Source organism: Entelurus aequoreus, linkage group LG13, assembly GCF_033978785.1.
Source record: "Entelurus aequoreus isolate RoL-2023_Sb linkage group LG13, RoL_Eaeq_v1.1, whole genome shotgun sequence".
Lineage (NCBI taxonomy): Eukaryota > Metazoa > Chordata > Actinopteri > Syngnathiformes > Syngnathidae > Entelurus > Entelurus aequoreus.
The window spans coordinates 59,057,916-59,078,777 of record NC_084743.1 but is presented as its reverse complement, the minus strand read 5'-3'; the positions used below and the strand labels follow the sequence as shown (position 1 = coordinate 59,078,777).

Sequence of the window (20,862 nt, the reverse complement as noted above, 5' to 3'; positions counted from 1 at the left end):
AACATGGCACCGTTGGATTTTAGGTGAATCGGTAAGACAAGCAGGATTCGGTTGACGCCCAAAAAGTACCAGATTTAGTACCCATCCCTACACGCATCCCTAGGTCAAATATGTATTGTTGAACATAAACGCCTACTGAATGCCACTACTAGCGACCACGCAGTCTAATAGTTTATATATCAATGATGAAATCTTAACATTGCAACACATGCCAATACGGCCGGGTTAACTTATAAAGTGCAATTTTAAATTTCCCGCTAAACTTCCGGTTGGAAACGTCTATATATGATGACGTATGTGCGTGACGTCACTAGTTAAACGGAAGTATTGGTACCCCATTGAATCCAATACAAAAAAGCTCTGTTTTCATCTGTGTTGGTGAATCTTTTGCAATTTGTTTAATGAACAATGGAGACTGCAAAGAAGAAAGTTGTAGGTGGGATCGGTGTATTAGCGGCTGGCTGTAGTAACACAACCAGGAGGACTTTGACTTGGATAGCAGACGCGCTAGCCGACGCTAGCCGCCGACCGCACGGATGATCGTGGTGAAGTCCTTCGTCCTTCCGTCGATCGCTGGAACGCAGGTGAGCACGGGTGTTGATGAGCAGATGAGTTCTGGCTGGCGGAGGTGGAGCGCTAATGTTTTTATCATAGCTCTGTGAGGTCCCGTTGCTAAGTTAGCTTCAATGGCAGCGTTAGCAACAGCCTTGTTAAGCTTCGCCAAGCCGGGAATTATTAACCGTGTGGTTACATGTCCATGGTTTAATAGTATTGTTGATCTTCTGTCTATCCTTCCAGTCAGAGATTTTTTTTAAATTTTTTATCTGCATTTGAGCCCGATGCTATCACGTTAGCTCCGTAGCTAAAGAGCTTCGCCGATGTATTGTCGTGGGGATAAAAGTCACTGTGAATGTCCATTTCGCGTTCTCGACTCTCATTTTCAAGAGGATATAGTATCCGAGGTGGTTTAAAATACAAATCCGTGATCCACAATAGAAAAAGGAGAACGTGTGGAATCCAATGAACTCTTGTACCTAAGTTACGGTCAGAGCGAAAAAAGATACGTCCTGCACTGCACTCTAGTCCTTCACTCTTACTTTCCTCATCCACAAATCTTTCATCCTCGCTGAAATTAATGGGGTAATCGTCGCTTTCTCGGTCCGAATCTCTCTCGCTGCATTGTAAACAATGGGAAAATGTGAGGAGTCCTTCCTCCGGTGACGTCACGCTACTTCCGGTATAGGCAAGGCTTTTTTTTTTTATCAGCGACCAAAAGTTGCGACCTTTATCGTCGTTGTTCTCTACTAAATCCTTTCGGCAAAAATATGGCAATATCGCGAAATGATCAGGTATGACACATAGAATGGATCTGCTATCCCCGTTTAAGTAAAAAAAAATCATTTCAGTAGGCCTTTAAACATATAGACTTAAAAGTGCACTAGAATGTGCCTTTTTTGTGAGTATGTTGAGCATGAATCTGCCGTTGAGTGGGTTTGCTCTCTTCCCTCGGCAGCGGCGCAGACGCCGCCTGTGTAAATCCCGATGGTAAATCCCCATTGAAGCCGGAGCTTCGGCGCTTGGAAGCTCACGGCGAAACGTAAGACCCTGATTGGATAACGGGCAACAAAACATCACTACCTGGGAAGCTGAGCGTCTCTGGGGGTCTGTGAGTTAGTGGGCTGGCCTCGGCTGACCTGATACTGTATATATATATATATATATATATATATATATATATATATATATATATATATATATATATATATATATATATATATATATATCCATAAATATGTATATTAGGGCTGCAACTGACGATTAATTTGATGATCGATTAATCTGTCGATTATTGTTTCGATTAATCAATTAATAATCGGATAAAAGAGACAAACTACATTTCTATCCTTTCCATTATTTTATTGAAAAAAAACAGCATACTGGCACCATACTTATTTTGATTGTTGTTTCTCAGCTGTTTGTACATGTTGCAGTTTATAAATAAAGGTTTATTTAAAAATAAAAATTAAAAACGACGCCGCCTGTGTAAATCCCGATGGTAAATCCCCATTGAAGCCGGAGCTTCGGCGCTTGGAAGCTCACGGCGAGAACGTAAGACCCTGATTGGATAACGGGCAACAAAACATCACTACCTGGGAAGCTGAGCGTCTCTGGGGGTCTGTGAGTTAGTGGGCTGGCCTCGGCTGACCTGATACTGTATATATATATATATATATATATATATATATACATATATATATATATATATATATATATATATATATATATATATATATATATATATATATATATATATATATATATATATATATATATATATATATATCCATAAATATGTATATTAGGGCTGCAACTGACGATTAATTTGATGATCGATTAATCTGTCGATTATTGTTTCGATTAATCAATTAATAATCGGATAAAAGAGACAAACTACATTTCTATCCTTTCCGGTATTTTATTGAAAAAAAACAGCATACTGGCACCATACTTATTTTGATTATTGTTTCTCAGCTGTTTGTACATGTTGCAGTTTATAAATAAAGGTTTATTTAAAAATAAAAATTAAAACAATTAAAAATTTAAAAAAAATTGCCTCTGCGCATGCGCATAGCATAGATCCAACGAATCGATGACTAAATTAATCGGCAACTATTTTTATAATCGATTTTAATGGATTTAATCGATTAGTTGTTGCAGCCCTAAAGTATATATATATATATATATATATATATATATATATATATATATATATATATATATATATATATATATATATATATATATATATATATATATATATATATATATATATATATATATATATGTATATATATATATATATTAGGGCCGCAACATCTAATCGATTAAAATCCATTATTAAAATAGTTGCCGATTAATTTAGTCATCGATTTGTTGGATCTATGCTATGCGCATGCGCAGAGTTTTTTTTTTTTTTTTAATAAACCTTTAATAATAAACTGCAACATTTAAAAACAGCTGAGAAACAATAATCAAAATAAGTATGGTGCCAGTATGCTGTTTTTTTCCAATAAAATACTGGGTAGGATAGAAATCTAATTTGTCTCTTTTATCCGATTATTAATCGATTAATCGAAGTAATAATCGACAGATTAATCGCCGGGCTTCTGCATGATGATTGGATGATCCGTCTTAGGCCGAGTCCCTTCTTGAACGACAGCGAATTGTCAGTGATCCTGAAACATGAACCACCGACGGAGCATTTTTTTTAAAGTTTCATTCTGTTGTCCCGAGTTGATCTGGAGACTTTTCCGATCCTCTTTGGGACTTTTTTTCTTTGTTAAAAAACGACCAAAGACAAACCTTGCGTCTTTTTCTGGTGTTCTACGAGACTTTTACTCGGACTTCTGTCACTCTGCGGTTTTTGATTGATTGATTGAAACTTTTATTAGTAGATTGCACAGTACAGTACATATTCCGTACAATTGACCACTAAATGGTAACACCCAAATAAGTTTTTCAACTTGTTTAAGTCGGGGTCTACGTTAATCAATTCATGGTACAAATATATACTATCATCATAATACAGTCATCCCACAAGTTAATCATCAGACTATATACATTTAATTATTTACATTATGTACAATATTTACAATCCGGGGGGTGGGATGAGGAGGGTTTAGTTGATATCAGCACTTCAGTCATCAACAATTGCATCATCAGAGAAATGGACATTGAAACAGTGTAAGTCTGACATGGTAGGATATGTACAGCGAGCAGAGAACAGTGCGTTCAGAAAGCATAAGAACAAGTATATACATTTGATTATTTACATTTGGTTATTTACAATCCGGGGAGGTAGGATGTGGAAGGGGGAGGGTGTTAGTCAAGGGTTGAGGTTGACTGGAAGTGTTGGTTTAGTGCGGTTTTGAAGGAGGATATAGATGCCCTTTCTTTTACACCTGTTGGGATTGCATTCCATATTGATGTGGCATAGAAGGAGAATGAGTTAAGACCTTTGTTAGATCGGGATCTGGGTTTAACGTGGTTAGTGGAGCTCTCCCTGGTGTTGTGGTTATGGCGGTCATTTACGTTAAGGAAGTAGTTTGACATGTACTTCGGTATCAGGGAGGTGTAGCGGATTTTATAGACTAGGCTCAGTGCAAGTTGTTTTACTCTGTCCTCCACCCTGAGCCAGTCCACTTTGGAGAAGTGGGTTGGAGTGAGGTGTGATCTGGGGTGGAGGTCTAGAAGTAATCTGACTAGTTTGTTCTGGGATACTGTTACTGTACCCAGTACTCACAGGTAGACTGAAAAGGAGATTATGCTCTTGCAAGACCAGCAGCTGCCTCTGGACTATACCTATATGATTTGATTTGATATTATTTTTGGTGTTAGCAATCCAGCACTTTTGTCTAAACTCAATCCTTGGCAACCACTTCATTCATGCTTGTTAAGTTTTGGGCTGTTGAAACTCTCAGGACGGATTCCAGAGGTTCATCTGCGAGGTGATTTAAAAGTAGGATAAATACGTCGATACAGTCGTCTATATATTGGACACACCTTCTCCTCCTTCAATGCATTTTATTTATTTTCGTGACTATTTACATTGTAAATTGATAGATTCATGTTCATTTAAGTTTTGGGCTGTTGAAACTCTCAGGACGGATTCCAGAGGTTCATCTGCAAGGTGATTTAAAAGTATGATAAATACGTCGATACAGTCGTCTATACACTACAGACCAAAAGTTTGGACACACCTTCTCCTCCTTCAATGCGTTTTCTTTATATTCATGACTATTTACATTGTAGATTGATAGATTCATGTTCATTTAAGTTTTAGGCTGTTGAAACTCTCAGGACGGATTCCAGAGGTTCATCTGCGAGGTGATTTAAAAGTAAGATAAATACGTCGATACATTCGTCTAGATAGTACACAGCAAAATTTTGGACACACCTTCTCCTCCTTCAATGCGTTTTCTTTATATTCATGACTATTTACATTGTAGATTGATAGATTCATGTTCATTTAAGTTTTGGGCTGTTGAAACTGTCAGGACGGATTCCAGAGGTTCATCTGCGAGGTGATTTAAAAGTATGATAAATACGTCGATACAGTCGTCTATACAGTACACACCAAAAGTTTGGACACACCTTCTCCTCCTTCAATGCGTTTTCTTTATTTTCATGACTATTTACATTGTAGATTGATAGATTCATGTTCATTTAAGTTTTGGGCTGTTGAAACTGTCAGGACGGATTCCAGAGGTTTATCTGCGAGGTGATTTAAAAGTATGATAAATACGTCGATACAGTCGTCTACACAGTACATACCAAAAATTTGGACACACCTTCTCCTCCTTCAATGCGTTTTCTTTATTTTCATGACTATTTACATTGTAGATTGATAGATTCATGTTCATTTAAGTTTTGGGCTGTTGAAACTGTCAGGACGGATTCCAGAGGTTCATCTGCAAGGTGATTTAAAAGTAAGATAAATACGTCGATACAGTCGTCTATATAGTACACACCAAAAGTTTGGACACACCTTCTCATTCAATGTGTTTTCTTTATTTTCATGACTATTTACATTTTAGATTGATAGATTCATGTTCATTGAAGTTTTGGGCTGTTGAAACTCTCAGGACGGATCCCAGAGGCTCATCTGCGAGGTGATTTAAAAGTAGGATAAATACGTCGATACAGTCGTCTATACAGTACACACCAAAAGTTTGGACACACCTTCTCCTCCTTCAATGCGTTTTCTTTATTTTCATGACTATTTACATTGTAGATTGATAGATTCATGTTCATTTAAGTTTTGGGCTGTTGAAACTCTCAGGACGGATTCCAAAGTTTCATCTGCGAGGTGATTTAAAAGTATGATGAATACGTCGACACAGTCGTCTATACAGTACAGACCAAAAGTTATTTATTTTCATGACTATTTACATTGCAGATTGTCACTGAAGGCATCACAACTATGAATGAACACATGTGGAGTTATGTACTTAACAAAAAACGGTGAAATAACTGAAAACATGTTTTACATTCTAGTTTCTTCAAAATAACCTCCCTTTGCTCTGATTACTGCTTTGCACACTCTTGGCATTCTCTCCATGAGCTTCAAGCACACCAGTGAAGTGAAAACCATTTCAGTAATCAGAGCAAAGGGTGGCTATTTTGAAGAAACTAGAATACAAAACATGTTTTCAGTTATTTCACTTTTTTTTGTTAAGTACATAACTCCACGTGTTCATTCATAGTTTTGATGCCTTCAGTGACAATCTACAATGTAATTAGTCATGAAAATAAAGAAAACGCATTAAAGGAGGAGAAGGTGTGTCCAAACTTTTGGTGTGTACTGTATAGACGACTGTATCGACGTATTTATCTTACTTTTAAATCAACTCGCAGATGAACCTCTGGAATCCGTCCTGACAGTTTCAACAGCCCAAAACTTAAATAAACATGAATCTATCAATCTACAATGTAAATAGTCATGAAAATAAAGAAAACACATTGAATGAGAAGGTGTGTCCAAATTTTTGGTGTGTACTGTATAGACGACTGTATCGACGTATTTATCATACTTTTTAATCAACTCGCAGATGAACCTCTGGAATCCGTCCTGAGAGTTTCAACAGCCCAAAACTTAAATGAACATGAATCTATCAATCTACAATGTAAATAGTCATGAAAATAAAGAAAACACATTGAATGAGGAGAAGGTGTGTCCAAACTTGTGGCCGCTAAAATTAAATTGTACTTCGGGCGGCCCTACACACACACACCCACAAATATTTACAAATTATATATTTTTCTCCTGGTCCTTATTTTCAATAGGCCATAAAAAATATCAATAATTATCGATATCGATCGATACAAAACACAGTTTTCAGCCCTATTTTCCACCAAAAATATGATTGAAAATATTTATTTTTTTTACTTACATTTTTTTTAGTACAGAATATGCACTTAATTTAATTAAAGTTTGTTTAAACACAAATAAAACATTTGTTTCACATAAAACAGTGAAAAAAATAAATAAAAACTCTAATATGGAACAAATCACACACGCTCCAAACTGAGTACTGTAGTGAAAAAAAAAGATGCAAACGGTTCGTATTGTTTTTATTTTTATTTTTTATATCATATCTAGAATATTGATTTTGGCTGAGTTCTAGGTTAGTTTTACCTCAGAGAAATACTACACCAAACACTCAGCGACGACGGTGAGTGTGGAGCTATCTCACAAAAGTAGAATATGGGTTACATTTCCTTTGAATATGTATGTCAGGCACACACACACACACACACACACACACACACACACACACACACACACACACACACACACACACACACACACACACACACACACACACACACACACACACACACACACACACACACACACACACACACACACACACACACACACACACACACACACACACACACGTACTGGTTATCATTTGGAATGGGGACCAAGTTTTTAAAAATACCTTGTGGGAAGCACCCTTTCTACAGGTTGTGGAGGCATAAAAAACATGAGGTAAAATGGCCACTGCCCAGTTAGCTCATACACGTCTTTTACCAATATTTGAAACACATAAACAAGGTAACCCAAATTTCCCTGTTGTGGGATCAATACAAAAATATCTTATCTTACCTTAAACCACAGAAATAAAATACAAACCTTTTCCCTTTAGGGCACCTGTTTTTTTGTCCCCATACCGTCAGAGATACCCTAAAGGTGACTGTGTAAACGGAGTGATGAAATCCAGATTTTTTGACACTTACAAAAAATCACTACTTTTTGACAAAAACATTTCCGACTTTTTGACACTTAGAAACAAATCCAGATTTTTTGACACTCAGAAAAAATCCGGATTTTTTGACATTTATAAAAAATCCAGACTTTTTGACAAAAACATTTCTGACTTTTTGACATTTACAAAAAAATCCAGTTTTTTTGAAATTTACAAAAAATCCCGACTTTTTGACACTTTTGAAAAAATCACGACTTTTTGACACTTAGAAAAAAATCCAGATTTTTTGATACTTGGAAAAAATTCCGACTTTTTGACACTTACAAAAAAATCCAGATTTTTTGACACAAAAAAATCCAGATTTTTTGATACATACAAAAAAATCACGATTATTTGACACTTACAAAAAAATCCAGATTTTTTGAAATTTAGAAAAAATCCTGACTTTTTGACACTTTTGAAAAAATCCCGACTTTTTGACACTTAGAAAAAATCCAGTATTTTTGATACTTGAAAAAAAATCCAGATTTTTTGATACTTGGAAAAAATCCCGACTTTTTGACACTTAGAAAAAAAATCATTGCAAGAACACACACACACACACACACACACACACACACACACACACACACACACACACACACACACACACACACACACACACACACACACACACACACACACACACACACACACACGCACGCACCGCGACGAATACATTCCGTGCTAAAATCAAGTTTTCACTCACATTTAAATATGGAAAGGCTTCTCCACACGCAAACCCTCCCTTCATTTACAGGAGCTTGTGTGGCTCCTGAATATTTGATGGCACTTTGATTGACAGCTGCAGAGGGCTGGGGAATGTGAGCGCCGGCCGGGTGGGCATGAATCAGTACGGCGGCAGCCTGACGTTGCACAGCGCCTCCGGTACCCTCGGCCCAACCAACGTGTTCCATTTTTCTCACAAAATTGCGTCACGTCTATTACGCTCACGGAGAGTCCGAAGAAACGCTAATGACCGACTCGTGGCTGTCAGATGATAAATACGGAGGCTCGGGGGTTAGTTTTTGCCTCCGCCGACCTGACGAAACCTGAGAAGTCCGAAAGAGATGATACAGTATTATCTGCTCACGGTTGTTAAAGCACACCGCAGCTAGTCCTGGATAGTCCCACTCCTTAATGCTTCGGGAATGAGGCCTAAAATCATCATCATCGGCGGTCACTCGAACGAGTATGACGATCCTCCTGGTAGGGGTGTATCCCTTTATGGAGGATGCCTGTGCGTGACTTAGTTTAACGTGGGGAGACTGGTGCACAGACAGTCACCACACGATCCTTGACAGAATCGGGTCAGGGTCCAGTGGCATGGAGTCCAAGACGACTGGGGACCCTTTTCTGCTGCAGCCTTCTTCCGCCGTTGAGGTTTTCACCGTATCCCTGGCTAGGGGGCAGTCAGGTACTAGGCCTTTGCCAAGGGCCACCTGGGGTAACAGTAGTAATAATAATAATAATAATAATAATAATAATAATAATAATCATAGATTTTATTTGTAAAAAAGCACTTTATTTTGAGTAAACAATCTCAAAGTGCTACAGTGTATTTTCCTGCATAAAAACACCTATGTGTTTGTTATGCTAGCTCCTAGCTCCTCTGCTAGCTCCTAGCTCCATAGAACGCGCCAATACAATTCAAACACCTGATCAACATACGACCTGCGCCGAAATGCACAAACCTCATGGTTTGACGTGTTATTTCCCAAAATGATATGTCAGAAAAGAGCACCCTTTAAAAATGCCTATTTGACCGATTATTAGGGCTTTGTGATACAGCTGAAAACTGTATCACAATTATTAGTGATACCTTCCACAAAACACAAAACCAGTGAAGTTGGCACGTTGTGTAAATGGTAAATAAAAACAGAATACAATGATTTGCAAATCCTTTCCAACTTATATTCAATTGAATAGACTGCAAAGACAAGATACTTGTGCGAGTTAAAACTCTATTATTCAACGCGAAAGCCATTTATCAACAACACCCAGAATCGCCGCCGTCTTCGCTGGGCCCGAACTCATCTAAGATGGACTGATACAAAGTGGAAAAGTGTTCTGTGGTCTGACGAGTCCACATTTAAAATTGTTTTTGGAAACTGTGGACGTGGTGTCCTCCGGACCAAAGAGGAAAAGAACCATCCGGGTAGTTATAGGCGCAAAGTGTAAAAGCCAGCATGTGTGATGGTATGGGGGTGGCCAAGATATGGGTAACTTACACATCTGTGAAGGTGCCATTAATGCTGAAAGGTACGTACAGGTTTTGGAGCAACATATGTTGCCATCCAAGCAACGTTACCATGGACGCCCCTGCTTATTTCAGCAAGACAATGCCGAGCCACGTGTTACAACAGCATGGCTTCATACTAAAAGAGTGCGGGTACTAGACTGGCCTGCCTGTAGTCCAGACCTGTTGAAAATGTGTGGCGCATTATGAAGCCTAAAATAGCACAACGGAGACCCCCGGACTGAGTGTTGTTAAAAGGAAAGGCCATGTAACACAGTGGTAAAAATGCCCCTGTGACAACTTTTTTTTCAATGTGTTGCTGCCATTAAATTCTAAGCTAATGATTATTTCATTGTATTCTGTTTTTATTTACAACTTCACTGATTAGGATTTTGTAAAACAAGAAGCAGGATAAAAGGACATTTTTTATTTGAAATGCAACCTATGATGATAATCCTCTCAGCTATCAAGGCAGAAAGGAAATGTCAACACAAGCATGAAAAACAAAAAATTGTAAACAAAATAGTCAAATCACAATAAACACTTAACAATAAGCTCTTAAAATGAAGGTGCAAAAATAAGGAATATGTAAGAAACACTTAATAAAGTGTAAGAAAATAGTGTGAAAATGTAAACATAGAGAAACCTGAGAAGAAATGTTTACTGCAGGTTTAGTGCCATGAAAGTTACAGCTGTGCTCTAAAGGGTGAGCGCGGCTATTAGCGGTCATGCCTTGCATCATTTACAGACCACATTGGTCTGACTACAGTCCCTATAAAAAATATCCCAAAATACTCTCAAGGTGACTTTTACTCTTTTATCCGCAATTTCTTCATTTTGACTTTCTTTTCTCACTCCATGCAAAGAATCACCCGCGACACAACACGATGGCGCAACCAAACTTGATACTGTTTCCTCATTCGCTGTGAGCTGTTACTTCCTGCGTTGCTCGGCGACCAGAGAGCGAGTGCCTTTGTTAATGCAACCAACCTTGCTTTCAACAAAAAAACAAAAACAACAAAACAATTAAAGCTGCAAGCGGCGATGGACGGGACCTCTGCAGCGGTTCTTTGAGGGCTCATAAAATCCAAACCGGAGCAGTAATTAAAACTCTTTCATCAACATTTAATCAGAAGGGTTCAATCTCTCTCCTGTGCTAATTTGAAGCCGACACGACAAACGCGCTCAGAGGAGATATTGTTTGAAAAAAGGTGACTGTTTTTACTCAACTTTTGTTTTGAAGGGGGAATTGAAAACTTCCTGTTGATTTTTGCTGGAGGTTGTCAGTGTATGAAATATAGGTCTAAGTGAAACCTACATAGAGCTTTTTGTTTCATGTCTCTACGACATTCCTACCGGGAGTTACAGGCAGTTTTGTCTGTGTTTTCTTCCTAGGGGGCGCTAGAGCGAAATTTTGAGTTTTGAGGTTTGGTTTTTTTGATTAGATCGCAATTTTCGCCAGTCCTGATGTGTGTGTCCAATTTAGTGAGTTTTGAAGCATGTTAAGGGGGTCAAATTACAGCTCAAAGAGGCAGCGGTATAATAATAAAACGCTAAAAATACCATAGGGTCCTCTGTCCAAAAGGGACATTCGGTCCCTAAAAATGAAGGCATTTTCTATTCAAATCAATAATGATATTGATATTGTTCTATCGCCCGGTACTGACAAGCTGTAAGATAGGTCTGCACAATTAATCACATTTTAATCTTCCTTTTGGCTGCTATGATTAAATGAGGGTGATCGCCCGCAGTTTCAACAATTCCAAAGCAGGCTTTGGTGCGTATCAAATCAATCACTTTCACAGCCGGCGGCGGACAGGAAAGCAAGAGCGACTCGTTTGAAAACCCCGTGAAGTGGCTTCCGCCCACGCCAGAGGCCATTGTGCACGGGTACATAGCTCTTTGACCACGACTGTATCGGAATCGGCAGTACATAACCCCTGATTACAACATACCTATTTCAAAACACCGTAAATTCCGGGCTATAAGCCGCTACTTTTTTCCATACGCTTTGAACCCTGCCGTTTATAAAACGGTGAAGTAAATTTATGGATTTTTATTGCATATAGTTTAAATTTTAAAAAAAAAAAGCTAATACGCTGAATATGTATGTTATCGTTTGTACTATGGGGTCATAATTTTGACTATTGCTTTCAAACACTTAACCATTTAATCTGATTAATCAGACTTTTGATCCACATTGAATTAACAAATATGCTAACACGTTTACGAGTGTCTGTGTTAGTATGATCAACTTTTGTTTCAGTTTCACAAATTCCTCAGTAAATTCACCAAAACGTCACCGTGGAGTTATTGAGTCTGTTTAGCTGATTGGAGAGCTAGCTTCCGCAGCTAGTGGGTGCATGACGATGACTTCTGTTTTGTTTGATTTTACTGCCGTGTCACAGACACTGTTTTGAAACATATCTGCGGCTAATATATTGAAAAATAGTTTATTTCCTAGAATTTAGTGGGTGCGGCTTGTATGCTGGTGCACTTTATAGTTTGGAAAATACGGTACTTAATATCTCTTGGGAGAAAATGTGTCTATAAAAATCCAGTATGCCACTTTTACACTTGAAAAGCTAATATTCAGCTGATATTATTACCTTTTGTTTCAGTTTCACAAATTCCTCAGTAAATTCACCAGTTATTAGTGGGTCCATGACGATGACTTCTGTTTTGTTAGCATCACGTGTGAAAATGTTCAATTGGACTTTTTTGGAAAAAATCCAGACTTTTTGACACTCACAAAAAAATCTAAATTTTTTGACACTTACAAAAAATCCAGATTTTTTGACACTTACAAAAAATCCAGATTTTTTGACACTAAGAAAAAATCCAGACTTTTCGACACTAAGAAAAAGTCCAGACTTTTTGACACAAAAAAAAAATCCCAACTTTTTGACCAAAACATTTCTGACTTTTTGACACTTACAAAAAATCCAGATTTTTTGACACTTAGAAAAAATCCCGACTTTTTGACAAAAACATTTCCGACTTTTTGACACATACAAAAAAAATCAAGATTGTTTTTAATTTAGAAAAAAAATCCAGATTTTTTTTTTTTAGAAAAAATCCAGATTTTTTTTAATTTAGAAAAAATCCAGATTTTTTGGCACTTTTGAAAAATTCCAGACTTTTTGACACTTAGAAAAAATCCCGAATTTTTGACAAAAACATTTCCGACTTTTTGACACTTACAAAAAATCTAAAAATTTTTTAATTTAGAAAAAATCCAGATTTTTTGTCACTTTTGAAATATTCCAGACTTTTTGACACCTAGAAAAAATCCAGATTTTTTGATACTTGGAAGAAATCCCGACTTTTTGACACTTACAAAATAATCCCGATTTTTTGACACTTACAAAAAATCCAGACTTTTTGATAAAACGAAATTCCGACTTTTTGACACTTATGCTCTATAGTGCGCTCTATAGTCTGGAAAATACGGTACTTCATATCTCTTGGGAGAAAATGTGTCTATAAAAATCCAGTATGCCACTTTTACACCCGTGAATTGTGATTTACACTAGAAAAGCTAATATTCAGCTGGAGAGAATAGTTCAAAGCGTTTTTTTCCATAGCAACGTTAGCATCACGTGTGAAAATGTTCAATTGGACTTTTTTGGAAAAAATCCAGAATTTTTGACACTTACAAAAAAATCTAAATTTTTTGACACTTACAAAAAAATCCAGATTTTTTGACACTTACAAAAAAATCCAGATTTTTTTGACACTAAGAAAAAATCCAGACTTTTTGACACTAATAAAAAAATCCAGACTTTTTGACACAAAAAAATCCCAACTTTTTGACCAAAACATTTCTGACTTTTTGACACTTACAAAAAATCCAGATTTTTTGACATTTACAAAAAAATCCAGATTTTTTGACATTTACAAAAAAATCCAGATTTTTTGACACTTAGAAAAAATCCCAACTTTTTGACAAAAACATTTCTGACTTTTTGACACATACAAAAAATCCAGATTGTTTTTAATTTAAAAAAAAATCCAGATTTGTTTTTTTTTTAGAAAAAAATCCAGATTTTTTTTAATTTAGAAAAAATCCAGATTTTTTGACACTTTTGAAAAATTCCAGATTTTTTGACACTTAGAAAAAATCCCGACTTTTTGACAAAAACATTTCCGACTTTTTGACACTTACAAAAAAATCTAGATTTTTTTAAATTTAGAAAAAATCCAGATTTTTTGTCACTTTTGAAAAATTCCAGACTTTTTGACACCGAGAAAAAATCTAGATTTTTTGATACTTGGAAGAAATCCCGACTTTTTGACACTTACAAAAAATCCAGATTTTTTGACACTTACAAAAAATCCAGACTTTTTGACAAAATAAAATTCCGACTTTTTGACACTTATAAATGATAAATGATAAATGGGTTATACTTGTATAGCGCTTTTCTACCTTCAAGGTACTCAAAGCGCTTTGACAGTATTTCCACATTCACCCATTCACACACACATTCACACACACATTCACACACACATTCACACACTGATGGCGGGAGCTGCCATGCAAGGCGCTAACCAGCAGCCATCAGGAGCAAGGGTGAAGTGTCTTGCCCAAGGACACAACGGACGTGACTAGGATGGTAGAAGGTGGGGATTGAACCCCAGTAACCAGCAACCCTCCGATTGCTGGCACGGCCACTCTACCAACTTCGCCACGCCGCCCCCTATAGTGCGCTCTATAGTCTGGAAAATACAGTACTTCATATCTCTTGGGAGAAAATGTGTCTATAAAAATCCAGTATGCCACTTTTACACCCATGCATTGTGATTTACAGTAGAAAAGCTAATATTAAGCTGGAGAGAATAGTTCAAAGCGTTTTTTTCCAAAGCAATGTTAGCATCACGTGTGAAAATGTTCAATTGGACTTTTTGACACTTAGAAAAAAATCCCGATTTTTTTGATATTTGGAAAAAAAATCCCGATTTTTTGACACTTACAAAACATCCCGATTTTTTGACACTTACAAAAAGATCTACATTTTTTGACACTTACAAAAAATCCCGATTTTTTGACATTAAGAAAACAATCCCGATTTTTTGACACTAAGAAAAAAATCCTGACTTTTTGACACTAAGAAAAAAAAATCCCAATTTTTTGACCAAAACATTTCTGACTTTTTGACACTTAGAAAAAATCCAGACTTTTTGACAAAAACATTTCAGACTTTTTGACACTTACAAAAAAATCTACATTTTTGACACTTACAAAAAATTCAGACTTTTTGACACTTACAAAGAATCCGGATTATTTGACATTTACAAAAAATTCAGACTTTTTGACACTTACAAAAAAATCTACATTTTTGACACTTACAAAAAATCCCAACTTTTTGACACTTACAAAAACTCCCGATTTTTTGACATTTACAAAAAAAAATCACGATTTTTTGACACTTACAAAAGATCCTGATTTTTTGACACTTACGAAATATCCAGACTTTTTGACAAAAAAAATCTGACTTTTTGACACTTACAAAAAAATCTAAATTTTTTTACACTTACAAAATATCCTGATTTTTTTTACATTTAGAAAAAAATCCTGATATTTTGACACTAAGAAAAAATCCCGACTTTTTGACACTAAGAAAAAAAATCCCAATTTTTTGACCAAAACATTTCTGACTTTTTGACACTTAGAAAAAATCCAGATTTTTTGACACTTAGAAAAAATCCCAACTTTTTGACAAAAACATTTCTGACTTTTTGACACTTACAAAAAATCCGGATTCGTTCTATTTTAGAAAAAAATCCAGATTTTTTTTTAATTTAGAAAAAATCCAGATTTTTTTTAAATTTAGAAAAAATCCAGATTTTTTGACACGTTTGAAAAATCCCAGACTTTTTGACATTTAGAAAAAAGTCCCGATTTTTTGATACTTGGAAAAAATTCAGACTTTTTGACACTTACAAAAAATCCCGACATTTTGACACTTACAAAAAAATCCCGATTTTTTGACACTTACAAAAAATCCCGATTTTTTGACAATTAGGAAAAATCTAGACTTTGACGAAAAAAATTCCGACTTTTTGACACTTACAGTGGGTACGCTCTATAGTCCGTATCTCTTGGGAGAAAATGTGTCTATAAAAATCCAGTATGCCACTTTTACACCCATGAATTGTGATTTACACTAGAAAAGCTAATATTCACCTGGAGAGAATAGTTCAAAGCGTTTTTTTCCGTAGCAATGTTAGCATCACGTGTGCAAATGCTCAATTGGGCTTGAATGTCAGTTGGTCGGGGAAAGGTTGAGGAGAAATCCACTCGGCGCTGTGATGAACATCAGCCTGGATGAAGGCACGATGAGATCAGACATCTGCTGAGGGACTTCCACTCAGTTTGCTCAATTGGAGACACTCACCCCCGGAACTCGGGAAGCGCTCTCCATTGATGTGTTAACCGCTCCATTAATCAGGTAATCGCTCCGCTACAAATGAGTCCCGCAAAGCCAAAGGTTAGGACTGCGTAGTCTGGACGGCTGCCATTAAAAGCAAAAGTAAGCCGGTCCAATTTGTGTTTCGTGTGGACACATTACACCCACGGTTTTGGCGACGGTTAGAAAAAGTGTTATCGGCAACCAGGGCGCCCACGGGACGCGGCGGAGAGTAAATAACGTCCGGTATTTACAGGCTCGAGGCGGACCTGGTACGTGTCGGTACGTGCGCGGCAGCTGTGGATGTTGAGGTCTTTGTCCCAGCTGCTGGGTTTTGCTGCCAATTCACTGAGCTGCCAGCTGCTACATTCTGCCATCTGATGATAATAACCTCAAAATAATAATAAATTAAGTTAAATTGATAAGACTGTTCAGCGCAGAAGTACACCTTGCCAGTGTGGAGTGAGACCATTTCTTTAAACGGTGGCGCTGCCTAATGGTGGCTACTAATGACTTTTTGACACTTGGAAAAAATACCCACTTTTTGACACTTACAATAAATCACGACTTTTTGACACTTACAAAAATTCTCGACTTTTTGACATCTAGAAAAAAATCCCAAATTTTTGACACTTAGAAGAAATCCAAATTTTTGTCACTTAAAAAAAAATCCCGATTTTTTGACACTTAGAAAAAATCCAAATTCTTTCCCAAAAAAATGTCCAACTTTTTGACATTTAGAATAAATCCCGATTTTTTGGCACTTAGAAAAAATCCCGACTTTTTCACATTTAGAAAAAAAAAAAGATTTTTTTGACAATTAGAAAAAATCTGGATTTTTTGACACTTAGAAAAAATCCTGACTTTTTGTTATTTGGAAAAAATCCTGATTTTTTGACATTTAGAAAAAAATCCCGACTTTTTGACACTTAGAAAAAATCCCGATTTTTTGACACTCAGAAAGAATCCCGATTTTTTGACACTTAGAGCAAATCCCGATTTTTTGACAAAAACATTTCCGATTTTTTTAAATTTAAAAAAAATCCAGATTTTATGAAATTTTAAAAAAATCCAGATTTTATGAAATTTTAAAAAAATTCAGATTTTATGACATTTTTTAAAAATCCCGAATTTTTGACACTTAGAAAAAATCCCGAATTTTTTAAACTTAGAAAAAATCCTGACTTTTTGTTATTTGGAAAAAATCCCGATTTTCTGACATTTAGAAAAAAATCCAGACTTTTTGACACTTAGAAAAAAATCCAGATTTTTTGACACTCAGAAAGAATCCCGATTTTTTGACACTTAGAGCAAATCCCGATTTTTTGACAAAAACATTTCCGATTTTTTGACATTTTTAAAAAATCCAGATTTTATGAAATTTAAAAAAAAATCCAGATTTTATGAAATTTAAAAAAAATCCAGATTTTATGAAATTTTTAAAAAATCCCGAATTTTTGACACTTAGAAAAAATCCAGTTTTTTTGATACTTGGAAAAAATCCTGACTTTTTGACACTTAGAAAAAAATCCAGATTTTTCGATACTTAGAAAAAAATCCAGACTTTTTGACACTTAGAAAAAATCCCCATTTATTGTGCGAAAAATTTCGAACTTTAGAAAAAATCCCTATATTTTGACGATTAGAAAAAATCCTCATTTATTGTGCGAAAAATTTCGAACTTTAGAAAAAATCCCTATATTTTGACGATTAGAAAAAATCCCGACTTTTTGACACTAAGAAAAAATCCTGACTTTTTGACAGTAAGAAAAAAATCCCAATTTTTTGACCCCAACATTTCAGACTTTTTGACACTTAGAAACAATCCCGACTCTTTGACACTTAGAAAAAATCCCGACTCTTTGACACTTGGAAAAAATCCTGACTTTTGGACAAAAAAAATTCCGACTTTTTGACACTTAAAAAAACCCCGACTTTTTGACACTTAAAAAAAATCCAGACTTTTTGACACTTGGAAACTTTTTGACATGAAACGGTGGCGCTGCCTAATGGTGGCTAATAATGACTTAATACGCTCCTTCCCCCAAAGAGAGTGAATCATGATCTGAGAAGATTATATAAGCGAGAAATAGGTCACTTTGTGTGAGAAGAAAGTGATATTTTGTGTTATCTGACTGCTGTAATTCACTTTGTCACGTCACCGCTGTCCACGTCACGTCTCATTGTGCCCTCATAGTTGTTTCTCCGCTAATTATTTCATTAAACACCACATTTTTCACCAGAGAGGTCAATATTTTCGCAGTCACTGCAAAGGGATGAAGTTGTAAGCGGTGGACCAGGAAGATACCGGGTCACACTGGTACTTACGAAAGGTAAAAATGTAATTGTTTTGCGTCGAGCAAAGTGTAATCATGGAAAGCTGCGTCTTAAAGGGGAACTGCACGAGATATTGAGGTGAAAAGTGACTTGAAGCTGCACAATTTGGAATTTGAAGCCAAGCTATTTTGACATAAATGGAGTGCATACCCAAATAAACCGAAAAGAACGTCCCTGGCCAGCTGGACCAGACTAACAAATATCCATCGAGTGAGTCACACTTTATATTGATTAGGATACTCGCCGCAGGTCACACTGTCTGGCTAGCTGTGTACAAACAAAACATGAAATAATACTTTACAGATACTGTAATATGATTGTTCATGTTTTTCACTCAGTACAGATTGGTGTTATGTCACTGTGTTGTGCATTACAAGCTCTAGCTTAACTCTTTCCGTAGTTAGCTTTTAATACTGATGTGTTTCTACGCTAGAAAAAGAGTTCCTCTGTGTTCGCTCTTACAAAAACCACGTTGTTACAGTTTGGTTATTATACAGATTACGTAATGTAAATCATGTATTGTTGACGGTTTTTGAATGCATTTTTAAAGCGATTTAGAGGTAGAAGTGATTGCTACCGTTAGAATTTTTGACACTTAGAAAAAATCCCAATTTTTTGACCAAAAAATTCAGACTTTTTGACACCTAGAAAACAATCCCCACTTTTTGACACTTAGAAGGAATCCAGAATTTCTGATGCAGAAAAAATCCCAATTTTTTGACTTACAAATTTTCAACTTTTTGACACTTAAAAAAAATCCAGACTTTTTGACCAAAAAAATTCAGACTTTTTGACACTTAGAAAAAAACCCGACTCTTTGACACTTAAAAAAAATCCCGACTTTTTGACAAAAAAAATTCAGATTTTTTTACACTTAGAAAAAAATCTCGATTTTTTGATACTTGGAAAAAATCCCGATTTTTTGACACTCAGAAAAAATCTCGACTTTTTGACCAAAAAATCTAGACTTTTTGACACTTAGAAAAAATCCCAACTTTTTGACCAAAAATTTCCGACTTTTTGACATTTACAAAAAATCTGGATTTTTTTAAATTTACAAAAAATCCAGACTTTTTGACAGTTTTGAAAAAATCCTGATTTTTTGACACTTAGAAAAAAAAACGACTCTCTGACACTTAAAAAAAATCCAGACTTTTTGACAAAAACATTTCAGATTTTTTGACACTTAGAAAAAATCTCGATTTTTTGATACTTGAAAAAAATCCCGATTTTTTGACACCCAGAAAAAATCTCGACTTTTTGACACTTAGAAAAAATCCCGACTTTTTGACCAAAAATTTCCGACTTTTTGACATTTACAAAAAATCTGGATTTTTTTAAATTTAGAAAAAATCCAGACTTTTTGACGGTTTTGAAAAAACCCTGATTTTTTGACACTTAGAAAAAAACCAGACTCTTTGACACTTAAAAAAAATCCAGACTTTTTGACAAAAACATTTCCGATTTTTTGACACTTAGAAAAAATCTCGATTTTTTGATACTTGGAAAAAATCCAGATTTTTCGACACTCAGAAAAAATCTCGACTTTTTGACACTTACAAAAAATCCAGAATTTTTGACCAAAAAATCTCGACTTTTTGACACTTAGAAAAAATCCCGACTTTTTGACCAAAAATTTCCGACTTTTTGACATTTTCAAAAAATCTGGATTTTTTAAAATTTACAAAAAATCCAGACTTTTTGACAGTTTTGAAAAAATCCCGATTTTTTGACACTTAGAAAAAAAAAACGACTCTATGACACTTAAAAAAAATCACGACTTTTTGACAAAAACATTTCCGATTTTTTGACACTTAGAAAAAATCTCGATTTTTTGATTCTTGGAAAAAATCCCGATTTTTTGACCAAAAATTTCCGACTTTTTGACACTTACAAAAAATCTGGATTTTTTAAATTTACAAAAAATCCGGACTTTTTGACAGTCTTGAAAAAATCCCGATTTTTGGACACTTAGAAAAAATCCCGACTTTTTGACAGTAACATTTCCGACTCTAGAAAAAGAGTTCCTCAGTGTTCGCTCTTACAAAAACAACGTTGTTAC

General features: G+C 35.7%; 1 protein-coding gene across 3 annotated transcripts in view; it reads left to right on the top strand.

Moving 5' to 3' along the window:
- Positions 1-20,862, top strand: part of zgc:172282 (leucine-rich repeat and fibronectin type III domain-containing protein 1-like protein) — a 532,113-nt gene that overhangs the window by 46,906 nt on the left and 464,345 nt on the right. The window lies entirely within an intron of this gene.